This window comes from Mus caroli, chromosome 8, assembly GCF_900094665.2.
Source record: "Mus caroli chromosome 8, CAROLI_EIJ_v1.1, whole genome shotgun sequence".
NCBI classification, from domain to species: Eukaryota; Metazoa; Chordata; class Mammalia; order Rodentia; family Muridae; genus Mus; species Mus caroli.
The window spans coordinates 79,808,824-79,820,626 of NC_034577.1; the positions used below are offsets into that span (position 1 = coordinate 79,808,824).

An 11,803-nucleotide genomic window follows, 5' to 3' on the forward strand; every position below is an offset into this window, starting at 1 on the left:
AGAGCACTTGGTGCTCTTTCAAAGGACCAGGGTTCTATTCCCAGAACCCACACAGCAGTTCCAGGAGGCCTGACACCTCTTCTGGCCTCTCCAAGTACTGCATACCCGGTGTACAGATGAACATGCAGGTAACACACCCTTACACCTGAACTAATTGGGGGCTGGAGAGATGGCTTGGCGGTTAAGAGCATTTGATCTTCCAGAGGTCCTGAGTCCAATTCCCAGCAACCACATGGTGGCTCACAACCCATCTGTAGCAGGATCCAATACCCTCTTCTGAAGACAGCTATAGTGTACGCCTATACATAAAATAAACAATTCTTTAAAAAAAAAAAGCCTTTAAAAAAAACCTTAGAAAGTCAAGCACTCCAAGCCCTTACTGTGCTGAGTAAGAAACTCAGACCTGCCTCACTCAGTGACTGCCTCCACTGTACTTTTGGGAGACTCTAGTGTTGGTCACTGCTTGAACATAATTACCGACTGGGGTTAGTGTGTCCCATCGGGCTGCCATAGGGATGTCCACAGGAGAGGTAAGGATTGTGACAGTGCCATGTGGGTTGGCGGCGTGTCCTGTTGAGATCCCATTCTCCAGCTCTGATTTCCCGTCTGCTGTCAGACTGGTCACAGGCCTGTGTGATAATGACGTAAAATGACAGAGACCTAAGTCATTGTGTCATTCCCATCCTACCAAAAGAGTGATGGACTCCTTGCAGTCTGCTTAGAAAGGCCAGAGGATATGCCACCTCTGCACCAAGTCATCCCTCCCCCCCCCCATAGAGTTCTGGGACCAATTAGGAGGGCTCCCTGTATTCCAGCTTCTGTTGATACAGTGGAACTGCTAAGGTTCTGATGGGGGCTGTCATCTGACCACTGTCATGGGCTCATCTCTTGGGAACCTAGGCCAGGGCTCTTAGTGAGTATCTTAGTTAGGATTTTACTGCTGTGAACAGACAGCATGGCCAAGTCAAGTCTTAAAAAGGACAACATTTAACTGGGGCTGGCTTACAGATTCAGAGGTTCAGTCCATGATCATCAAGATGAGAGAGAGCATGGTAGCATTCAAGCAGACATGGTACAGGCAGAGCTGAGAGTTCTACATCTTCATCTGAAGGCTGCTAGTGGAAGACTGACTTCCAGGCAACTAGGATGAGAGTCTTAAAGCCCAGGCCCACAGTGACACACCTACTGCAACAAGGCCACACCTTCTACTAGTGCCACTCTCTGGGCCAAGCATATACATACCATCACTGTGAGGAAACCAGCAGACTCCAGTCTAGATAGCAAGTGTCACCTTGGCCATGTCACTGTGGCATGGCCAAAAAGCAATGCCTGGCCAATCTCAGGGAGGCTGGGTAGACTTGCAGAAGGTTGCAGTATGAGCCTTAGCTGGGACCTCAGGTCACCTGGAATGCAAGTCAGTTTACACCTTCCAGATGATTCCAACAGAGCCATCTCTGAGTTGGGTTGCAGGACTACTAAGGGAAGTGGACTTGTGACCTACTGGAGTCTCTTCTCTCTTCTATAAGAAGGGTGCCTGGTCCCAGGAGACCAGACAGGCCCCGCCCCTCTTTTTGTTCCAGGACCGCGCAGATCCCACCAAGGCTGTGCTGTGTTGACTCTGAAAAAAAAAAAAAAAAGAATGTACACAGCAAATGGGCAGTTCCATCAGCGTGAAAAGCCTTTCACAGACACAAGGATGCGGGGACAGCAGGCTTGGGAAGGGTTCACAGCTGGATGACCTACTGAGCAGACTTGATGGTGGCTCAGAGTAGCACCTTCTTGTTTACAAGACCAGCCTCAGAAGCAGAGCAGATTTTCTTCTCTTTCCAACTCTGGTGCCCCACCCCAGGTTATAGGGGTCACTACGAAGTTATACACCTACTTTATTTTGCTGGCTTTGTCCTTCAGGTCAGTAGAGTTGTGCCTGTAGGACAGATGGATGGGTGGTTCTCGCCTCAAACGGTCCTAGGAGATTGAGGTTGGAGCATCTTCCTTTAGCGGGAAAGCATGGGTTGCAGCCTGGAGCCTTCCAGAAACAGGGGCGTGGCCAGAGGGCAGGCGAGATCTGGAGGAAAGCCGCTGAGACATCACTCTCTGGTCTCCTCGGAGGTGGGAATGGGCTGGGCGCCGTGAACCACGTGGGAGAGGTACTTTGGGAACCCGGAGATGAGGTCTGGCTGGTAACCTAAGGCTGCGGGCGTGGCTCCCTCCTGCAGCCTCAGGGATACCGGAGATGGCCCAGTGCCGCAGGTGACAGGGTCTGAGGCGGCTACGCGGGGACCGTGTGGGGACGTTCCCGAGATCCCCAGCCCGCGCCCCGCACGGTCAGTGTGACCAGCTGGGGGCGCCCCGGCTCTCGCGCTCGCGGGCGGGAACTCCAGAGCGCCCGGGCCCTCGGCGGTGGCGGCAGGTGAGTGCGAGCGCGGGCCAGGACGCCCCTGGGCACGGGCGACGGGAGTGGTTGTGGGGGTCCTTGCCTCCGATCCCGCGGGACAGGACACACAGAGTGGGTCATGGGAGGCTCCGCCCGCGCTTCTCCGACCCGGGCGCGGGATCCAGGCAGGCCGCCTCCGATCTGCGCTTCCCCTCTCTCTGAAGCTTTCTTCCCAGCCCGGGGGAGAGGCGGGAGGCGCGAGGCTCTGGACCACCGGGATACCGGTTGCCTCATACCCCTCCCTTGGCTCTTGGTGGCAGGGAATATCTGCTCTGTGGCTGGGGGGCTAGCTAGGGGTCTAGGTGATCTGCTTAGAGTGACTAAGGGACACGCTCATGAAGAGCCATCACCCAGCTGGAGCCATCAGAAAGCTGGGCCCCTCAACCCTGCGAAAAGGTTGGGGTTCGCTGTGAGCCGAGTGGGGACCCCCACTGGCTCCGCATGCCTTCCACCGGAAGGAAATAGCAAGGTGCTGAGGATCTGGCTAGCGCTTGGATGCCTTTCTCAGGGTAGCTGCTCTCCTAAAGAGGCCCAACCCAGAGCTAAAGCTGGAGAAAGAATAGGACCAGAGCCCCGAGATGCTGGATGGAGGATAGGATACAACCAGTAGGGCTGCCTAGCCAGCGAAGTGGCCCAGGGGACTGGCTGGGCAGCCAGCTTTAGGCTCGCAGACAAGGGAACTGTTGGAGCTGATGCTGCTTTTACAAGTGGCCAGGGCCTCATAGCGTACATTGGTGACTTGGAGTTTGGTTGGACAAGGAAGGTCAGTCCCTAGATCTGTGAGGAGACAAGCTCACTCGGAAGCAGCTGCTGGGCCTACGCAGACTGGCAGGCAGCCTCCCCTGAGTGAGTTGGGTCATTGTCTGTGTGGACAGGTATCTCAGAGCCATCTCCTGTGGTACTGAATAGAGAGAGGGTCCTCAGGTACTGGGTCATCTTGGGGTTCTATGTCCTTGGGATTTGGGGAGTGGATTATCTTCTGGGGCCTTCTACAGAGGAGGCCTGAGGGAGGCTGAGTTCTCCAATACCAAAGGGTCCTGGACATGCCTTGTACCAATGTACCCTGAGTTAGGGAAGGCTGGACTCAGCGGCCCCACTGACAGTCGGGAAGGCTGACATTCCAGGGTCAAGGCAAGTGAAGCTAGGAGTAAGGCCTAGTCTTCTGGCCTTCTCTTCTAGTTCTGACGTGATGCTGGCGTGTCTGACCTGTGAACCGAACTCCCATGCCCAAAGGCAGAGTCTCCAATAGGGCTGAGATCACCTGAGGGGAGAAAGGCCATATTGCTTGTCCAATGCCTGCCTGGCCACCTCACCCTTCTGGTACCTTCTATGCACTGCATCTCTGTTCTTGGATGCCCCTCTTTAGTGACTGGGCATAGGGGGTTGGCCTATGTCCCCTTCCTAAAGGAACCTCAGTCACTCTACTGGTCCTACCAGCAGGGCAGGTGGGTGAGTTAAGCTAGTCTCAGGTGGTCCTGCCCTCCAGAGGCCACTGGATGATAGGGAAGGTAGGGGTGGTTTGTCCTTGCCCCCTGTGTCCACACTGCAGCCTGGCTTATCTGTGGAGTGTGATCTTTGTAGAGGAATCTTTGGAGAAGTTCGTTGATGTCATTTATCTGATTTAGGCGGTGTTTTCAAAACGTCACAGTAGGGGAGGAGAGGCCAATCTTTTTCCTTCTATGTTCATTCTGGTGAGTTCTCTACAGCAATCCTGGGCATGTAACACTTGGCTTTGCATGAAGCTGGGCATCTGCTGGAGCTCCCTATGGTGAGGTCATGAGGTGTTTTGGTCCCAACAAAAAGACCTGGGACACAGGCAGAAGGCCCAGCCTGAGGGTCCGCTATGCAGAGCAGGGTCTGGGATGTGTGCTGTGTCCCCTGCTGAGGGGAGGCTGGACAGAGGGCAGATGGCGAGATAACTGAGGGTCAGCAGATTTCCTTCCTGGGGACAGTAGGCCAAGGGTGGAGGTGGCAAGCTTAGTGACAGCTTTTGTTTGAGAGCCAGTGCTTCCTGGTCCCCAGAAGGATGAGTGGGGGTCTGGTTTAGGTTCTGGGGTGACTCCCTTGCCCTGTCCACTGGGCGCTGGCTCACAGTCCCCCTCTAAGACAGCTGAATTAAGTGTAGGCTCAGCCCAGTGACTCCTGCTGTTCTCCCAGGATGCTTCAGGCTGAACCTCCCTATATGCTCTGCAGTTATGTCTACTTCCCTGTCCCCACCCCCTCACCCCCCAGCCTTTGCTCTGGAGTTTCTCCCCCTCTGGCTTGCGCATCTCTAGCCTGTTTTGGAAAGCCTTCAGGTCCTGGCTTCAGAGATGGTGTCATCATCAGCCTGGCTGGTCTGTGGGTCAGGCAAACGATCTGGAGCTCTTGGGAATTTAGGCACTGTCTCTGGAGTGTTTATCCTCTTTTGCCTTTTGAACATAGTGGCCTGGACTGCTGTTGCTGTTCTAGGAAGAGAAAAGGCAAGGGCTTTCGAGATAGCCCAGTCAGTAAAGCACTTGCACATGATGGCCCAAGTTTAATCCCCAGAACTAGAAAAGCTGGATGGGTCAGGTGTGGTGGCACACTCGAGTGGCAGAGGCAGGTGGATCTCTGTATTCTGGGTCAGCCCGGTCTACAGAGGAGTTCCAGACCCAGCAGGGCTATGTTGAGCCCCACCCCACCCCCTCTCAGTTTTTCATGAAGGTTTCTGCTCTGTAGATTAGGCTGGCCTTGAACTCAGAGATTCATCTGCCTCTGTCTCCCAAGTGCTGGAATTAAAGGTGCTCCACCACCTCCTGTCTGACAGACCTCATCTAAAAAAACAAAAAACCAAACCAAAACAAAACAGTAACAAACCACACCACACCAAAAAGCTGAGTGATGTCACACACACACTTGTAAAGCCAGCACAAGAGGGACAGAGAGAGACAGATCCCTGGGGTTTGCCAGCCATTCAGTCTTGCCTAACTACCGAGCTCCAGGGCAATGGGAAAGTCTGTTTTAAGAAACAAGATGGTTTCTGAGAAGTGGACAAATATGTTTGACTTCTGACCTTTACATATACATGTATGTACCCACCGCATCCCCATATCCCTCACATCCAAACAAGAAAAGACAGGTACCTCTGTCCCAGTGGAAGTCTTCTCTGCCTGAGGACAGTGTTGATCTTCCAATGGCTAATTGGGGACACAGAATGAGGAGGTGGCACATGGCCAGGGCCATAGCCAGCCAAGTGTGGGAGCTGAGCAGGACCCCAGGTAGCATGCACAGAAAGGTTCTTCTTAATGGCCACCTGCTAAGTGAGATGGCTGTGCACAGCTGCCACCTGCTGCAGAGGGAGCCCGGTCTCAGCTACTTACAACGGAGGCTGCTGTTGACACACTGAGGCCTGGAGAGAAGTGTACAGCCCTGAGGGGTACCTCCTTGTGCTTAGTCCCCCACTCCTCTTTTCTTGTAGTGTGACTCTGGGCAAGCAATCTCTCTGAGCTAGGCTTTTCGTCTGTAAAATGGAGAGGGTAAGAATTAAAGGCCATGGACCAGCTCCGGCTGAAGGTTAGGAAAGAGACCTGAGAGTAAGCTGCAGCGTGGGAGCCCGGGACTGAGAAAGCTGGAAAGGCTATGACAGCAGCGTACTGGAAATGAGATACGGATGTTTTATGATAAGAACCGTGTGATGGATGGTGGGGCATTTGTCCTGGGTTCCTGCACCAAGCCCTGGGTTCCATCCTAGCACCACAAAAATCACACACGTGCACACACATACACTCACACATGTGCTCTCATGCATATGTGCATGCGCACACACACACAGACACAGAGACACACACATGCACTCATATACTCTTATGCTCACATACAAGCTCACATGCACACACAAAAGCATGCACACACAGGTTTACACACACTCTCATATACACACTCACACACATTCTTGGATGCATACACACACACAGTCTCACTTTCTCTTGTATGTGCATGCACACACACACACACAGGTACACACACAAGCACACACACACAGGTATACACACAAGCATACACACACTTACACATGCTCACACATGCGCACACACACAGGTATACACACACAACTATTAAAGAGATCTATACAGACAGACAATAAGGAAAACAGGTCAACTATACAAATCAGCAGAAAGAGTATAGAATTCTTTAAGACTTTCCTGAAATTTTTATTCTCCTTATTTCAACACACCCCAAGTATGTCCTGTCTCACTGTCAAAATAACTTGAGAGGCAGGTCTTTTTTTTTTTTTTTTTGGTTTTTCAAGACAGGGTTTCTCTGTGTAGCCCAGCTGTCCTGGAACTCACTCTGTAGACCAGGCTGACCTCGAACTCAGAAATCCGCCTGCCTCTGCCTCCCAAGTGCTGGGATTAAAGGCGTGCACCACCACGCCCATGGAGAGGCAGGTCTTAGTTCTCGGTGTTGCAAGCAGGTCACAGCCGTCAAACGCCAGAGAGGTCGCTTAGTTTGCTCAGGTCCACAGTGCAGACTCCAGGGCATCCACAGTAGGAGCCCAGGAGTGCTTAGGTTTTTTTTTTTTTTGGATCGATTGCTACACAACTTTATACAAAACTACCATTTTCTCTTTTGACCAGGGGTGGGTGGGGCTGGTGCTTACAGAGGGCCCATGTAGTTTCTGCCTTACCTTGGCTTATAAAGGAAGTAGCCACTTCTTTTCTGAGCTTCTGGGTTATTCTCTGTAAAATGGGGACACATACATCTGGGGCCTCCTTCAAGGACCATTCTGCCAATGAGGATAGAATGGCTTTGGACATAGCTGGTCTAAAAGCCTGGGGACAGGGTCTTTAGGCAGGAGAGGAGCTCGTGGGAGGAGTAGTGGCCACAGGCATGGTGTATGTGACCCTATGCATGTGCACTGCAGTTTCTACCTCACAGAAGAGGGACCAGGCCCTGTGAAGATGGAGAGGGGCTTCAGTTGGTGTGACAGACAGGGAAACTGGTTTTATGACCCTCAGGAGTCTTTAACCAGGCCACAGTTGTGATTAGTGGATGTGAGAGCACCTTCTGCCTTCCGGCCGGAAGGCTTTGTATCATGGTCCTTATCTTGGGTTGGCTTTCATTACTAACTTCTGGAAACATCCCAACTTGATTATTGAAATAAAAAGTCAGAAACTACAGTGATAATGTGGGAATGAACCCCTACAGCCACATTTTGCTCCCCTCTTTTTGGGGGTGGGTTTTGAGACAGGGTCTTGATATGTATCCCAAGTTAGTCTTGAACTCTTTTTTTTGTTGTTGTTTTGTTTTTTTTGGGTTCTTTTGTTTGTTTGTTTGTTTCAAGACAGGATTCCTCTGTATAGCCCTGGCTGTCCTAGAACTCACTCTGTAGACCAGGCTGGCCTCAAACTCATAAATCCACCTGCCTCTGCCTCCCCAGTGCTGGGATTAAAGGCGTGTGGCACCACGCCCGGCTAGTCTTGAACTCTTGATCCTCCTGCCTCAGTCTCCCCAAGTGCTAGGATTACAGGTGTGCACTAGCATGCAGGGATTGGGTCTTTTCTTTTTAAAGAAGAGCATTGGATACTGGGATATGTCTTTTCAGCCTATTTCTTAACCTTTGGAGTTTGTACCCATGAGTGCATGCATGTATGTACACACACACACACACACACACACACACACACACACAGACTTGTCCTGTCCTGGCTACACTCCATAGATTGAGGCAGGAGGACCACAAGTTCAAGGGCAGCTTGGACTATAGGGCAGGTTTCAGAAAAGTCTGAGCAACTTAGTGAGACCCTGTCTTGACTTAAAAGGTGAGGGTGAGCCTAGAGAGCAAGCTTTGTCAGCAAAGTGCTTGCCGGGCAAGTATGAGGTTGTGATTGGATCTCTAGCTCCTACATAAAAACCCAGGTGCAGGGACACACACTTGTAATGCCAAAGCTTGCTTGGAAGATAGTCTCAGGGTAGGCTAGCCAGCCTGTCTAGCCAAGTTGGTGACCTCCATGTTCAGTGGGAAAGCCTGTCTCAAAAAAAAATAATAATAAGGTGAGAACATGACTTTGGACGGCGTCTTAGTGCCAATAAGCCTCACATAGGGGCACATGTGCATGCATGAAATGACAGCTAGCACATATGTGGTCCCGTACATGAACATGTACACACACACACGCACACACACAGATCAAACAGAATAATCAAAAGCAGGGTTGGGGATGTAATTCAGAGGCAGAGTGCTTGCCTGGCACGTGTGGGGCTCTGGGTTCAGTCTCCAATACAAAAAAGAGCAGCAGAGATTTCCTGACTGCTCTTAAAGAAGAAGGCCCCATGAGCCTGCTCTTTGTGGCATTGGGGACTGGAGACTAAGGGTTTTCAGACAGACCAGCATTCAACCAGGGGAGTTTACTGGTTTTCCTGAGCCCTGCAGCTGGACCTTAAGAGTGTTCCCAATATTTTTCAAATTTGTATTTTTATTTATGTTCATGTATATGTGGTGGTGGTGGTGTGAGAGGGTGCCATATGCATGTGAGTGCAGGTACCCGCAGAGGCAAGGGGCATGAGGTATTGGATCCGCTGGAGCCGGAGTTACAGGTGGTTGTGGGTGGCCAACATGTATGTGGAGAAGGGAACACAGATCCTCTTTGAGAGCAGCCTGTACGCTTAAATGTTAAACTATCGCTTCAAACCACCCTCTGCTCAAACAGCCAGCAACCATATCCTTGCATGTAGTGGGAAACACTTTTTAGGCTAAGCTAAAATGGGTCCCTTTCTTGACACAGCAGTGGCTGCAGACAAACACTGGTTTATGTTAAGCTACATCTGGGGTGTGGACATTGCAGGCTCTGAGTGCTTTCTGCTACCTGGTAAGCTCCTTTGTGGTTGGAGGCTGAGACAGGGAGAAGGAGCTCCTTAGAGAGGGCTCTGCCAGGACAGGCATGAGATGCTGTTAGGACTGGAACCTGTAATCTGAGCCCAACAGATGAGGTGAAGTATGGGGGGTGGGGGGAGGAGTGCTCTGATTGACAGGTGATGGAGAGGCAGAGGCTATGCAACCTACTATATACTTCCAGAAAGACAGTCTCGAAGGCTGGGGGGAGGCTATGTTGGTCTGTCTTCCCTCCCGTTGGGAGCAAGGCACACTGGCTGAGGTCCCATTGAGCCACCATCCCTGTCAGGACCACACATTCCTCACCTGTAGAAGGTGCTACAAGTCACTGGGATGAGCCAACAGGCACCAGAGCTCTGATGGGGATGTTTTACCATTTCATTAAGGACAAATGAGCGTGTGCAAAAGACTCATCCCCAGCCTACATTGCCCGGCTAGCCTCGAGTCATCTCCACCCACACACTTCCCCTTCCAGACAACGGATCACTTCATCCGTAGAAGTTGGAGTCTGTTCTGTTTTACAAACAGATAATAATTCTGGAACACACACATGACCCTCAAATCTGTTCGCACTGATAAAGGAATGCAGTAAATTTATTTTAGGGTGCAGACTCCACACACACCACAATCAGCAGTGTTTTGTTTCTTGTTTCTTGTTTTTTGTTTTTTGTTTTGAGACAGGGTTTCTCTGTATAGCCCTGGCTGTCCTGGAACTCGCTCTGTAGACCAGGCTGGCCTCAAACTCAGAAATCCGCCTGCCTCTGCATTCTGAGTGCTGGGATTAAAGGCGAGTGCCACCCCGCCCGGCATGCGGTGTTTCTACACACTCACAGGGACCTAGCCAGAGAAGAAATAAATCCCACTGTAACAGCATCACAGCCCAGGAGAGTCTTAGCAATACATTTATAAAGGAGACAAAAGCTCTGCAGACTTTATCTGGTGTATCAAGGACTGATGAAAGAAACCGAACCAAAAAATAGATGGACATATATCCCATGTTCATGGATTGGAAGGGTTCATACTGTTAAAATGTTCAAATCACCCCAGATTGAGTAGAACCTCTATAAAAATTCCAACAACAGTTTTCATGGAAATAGGAAAAAATTACTGCAAAATTGATGTACAACCACAAGTGACCCCAAATAGCCAAAGCTATCTCAAGCAAAAAGACTCAGGCTGAAGATGCATCATGTCTTGGTTTTAAACTATGCCACAAAACGTATGAAATTAAGAGTATGGTGATAGCATAGCGGAACTGGATAGGGAACGCCCAGCAGTGAAGCTGTGTATTATGCCTGGTTCCAGCCAGATGCCAAGAAAACACAAAGGGACAAGGACAGCGAAAACTATGAGTATGAAATTAGGCGGTAAGACACACACACACACACACACACACACACACACACACACACACAGCCCAAAGATCAAGAGGCATAAAACCTGAGACTACAGAACTTCAAAACTTCTTGAAGAAGAGAGAGAAAGGGAGGGGGGCTGGGAAATCTGGATTTTAATCTCAGGTTATGCATGGGCAAGGAGGCAGCCATGAAAAGAAATGGTGTGAGAACTAGGAAATATTTGAACATCTAAGAAGGGGTTAATGTCTGAACTATATGAGATAGTAAAATAATAGCAAGAAACTAAGGAGCCTTATTTAAAATGGGCAAAGGGCATGCACAGACACGAGGCTACCAGTGGACAACGGACACACACCGATATGCTCGTTAGTCATCAGGAAAGCATACAGGCAAAACCACAAGGAGAGGCTACGTCACGCCTGTCAGAATGGCTATTAGCAAAACGATGACAGACGACTGTTGGCTGTCTGTGGAGACAGGAAACCCTTGTACAGTGCTGGTGGAAATGGAGTCAGTGTGGCCATTACTGCAAACCAAGAGGAGGCATCTCAAGAAACTAGGAGCAGAGCTAACACATGACCCAGCACTGGGTATGTAGCCAAAACCCTTGAAATCGGTTTGCTAAAGAGACACTATCAACACTCCCATGTCTGTAGCCACTCCATCTACCATTGGGAGGCACAGAGGCAGCCTCTGGTCCCATCAGCAGATACATGGTGGAAATATTTGTTACATAGTTATTCCATGAAGTACTATGTAGCCTATAAAAGGAAGACATTTTATTATTGACAATAGTCAGGAAAGGCCAAGAAGCACAAATACTGCCCACGTTCACCTTTGTGAGGTACAAAATAATCAAACTCAGAAGTAAGGAGTGGGCAGCAGGCCTCTTGATTAGATGGAACACTTTATTCAAGAGAGCAACGGCCCAGTACAGTGATTACTGTTCATAATATGCATGCCGTGCTTATGGGGACTTTCAAGTGCTCTACCAGGAAAAACAAACAATCCTGAGGTGGACACCACTGCTTGTGCTGTAGGTGCCTGGGTGCTCAGGAGGCAGAGCAGAGGCAGAGGCAGAGGCAGAGGCAGAGGCAGAGGCAGAGGCAGAGGCAGAGGCAGAGGCAGAGGCAGAGGCAGAGGCAGAGGCAGAGGCAG

The 11,803-nt window shown here is 50.5% G+C and overlaps 1 protein-coding gene across 1 annotated transcript in view; it reads left to right on the forward strand.

Annotated features, from left to right (window-relative positions):
- Window positions 1-2,199: 2,199 nt before the first annotated feature.
- The window catches only part of Adcy7 (adenylate cyclase 7), a 56,764-nt gene continuing 47,160 nt past the window's right edge, over window positions 2,200-11,803 (forward strand). Inside the window, exon 1 of the mRNA XM_021169503.2 lies at window positions 2,200-2,410. The gene's annotated coding sequence lies outside the window, so the exon portion shown is untranslated. The remainder of the gene's footprint in view (window positions 2,411-11,803) is intronic.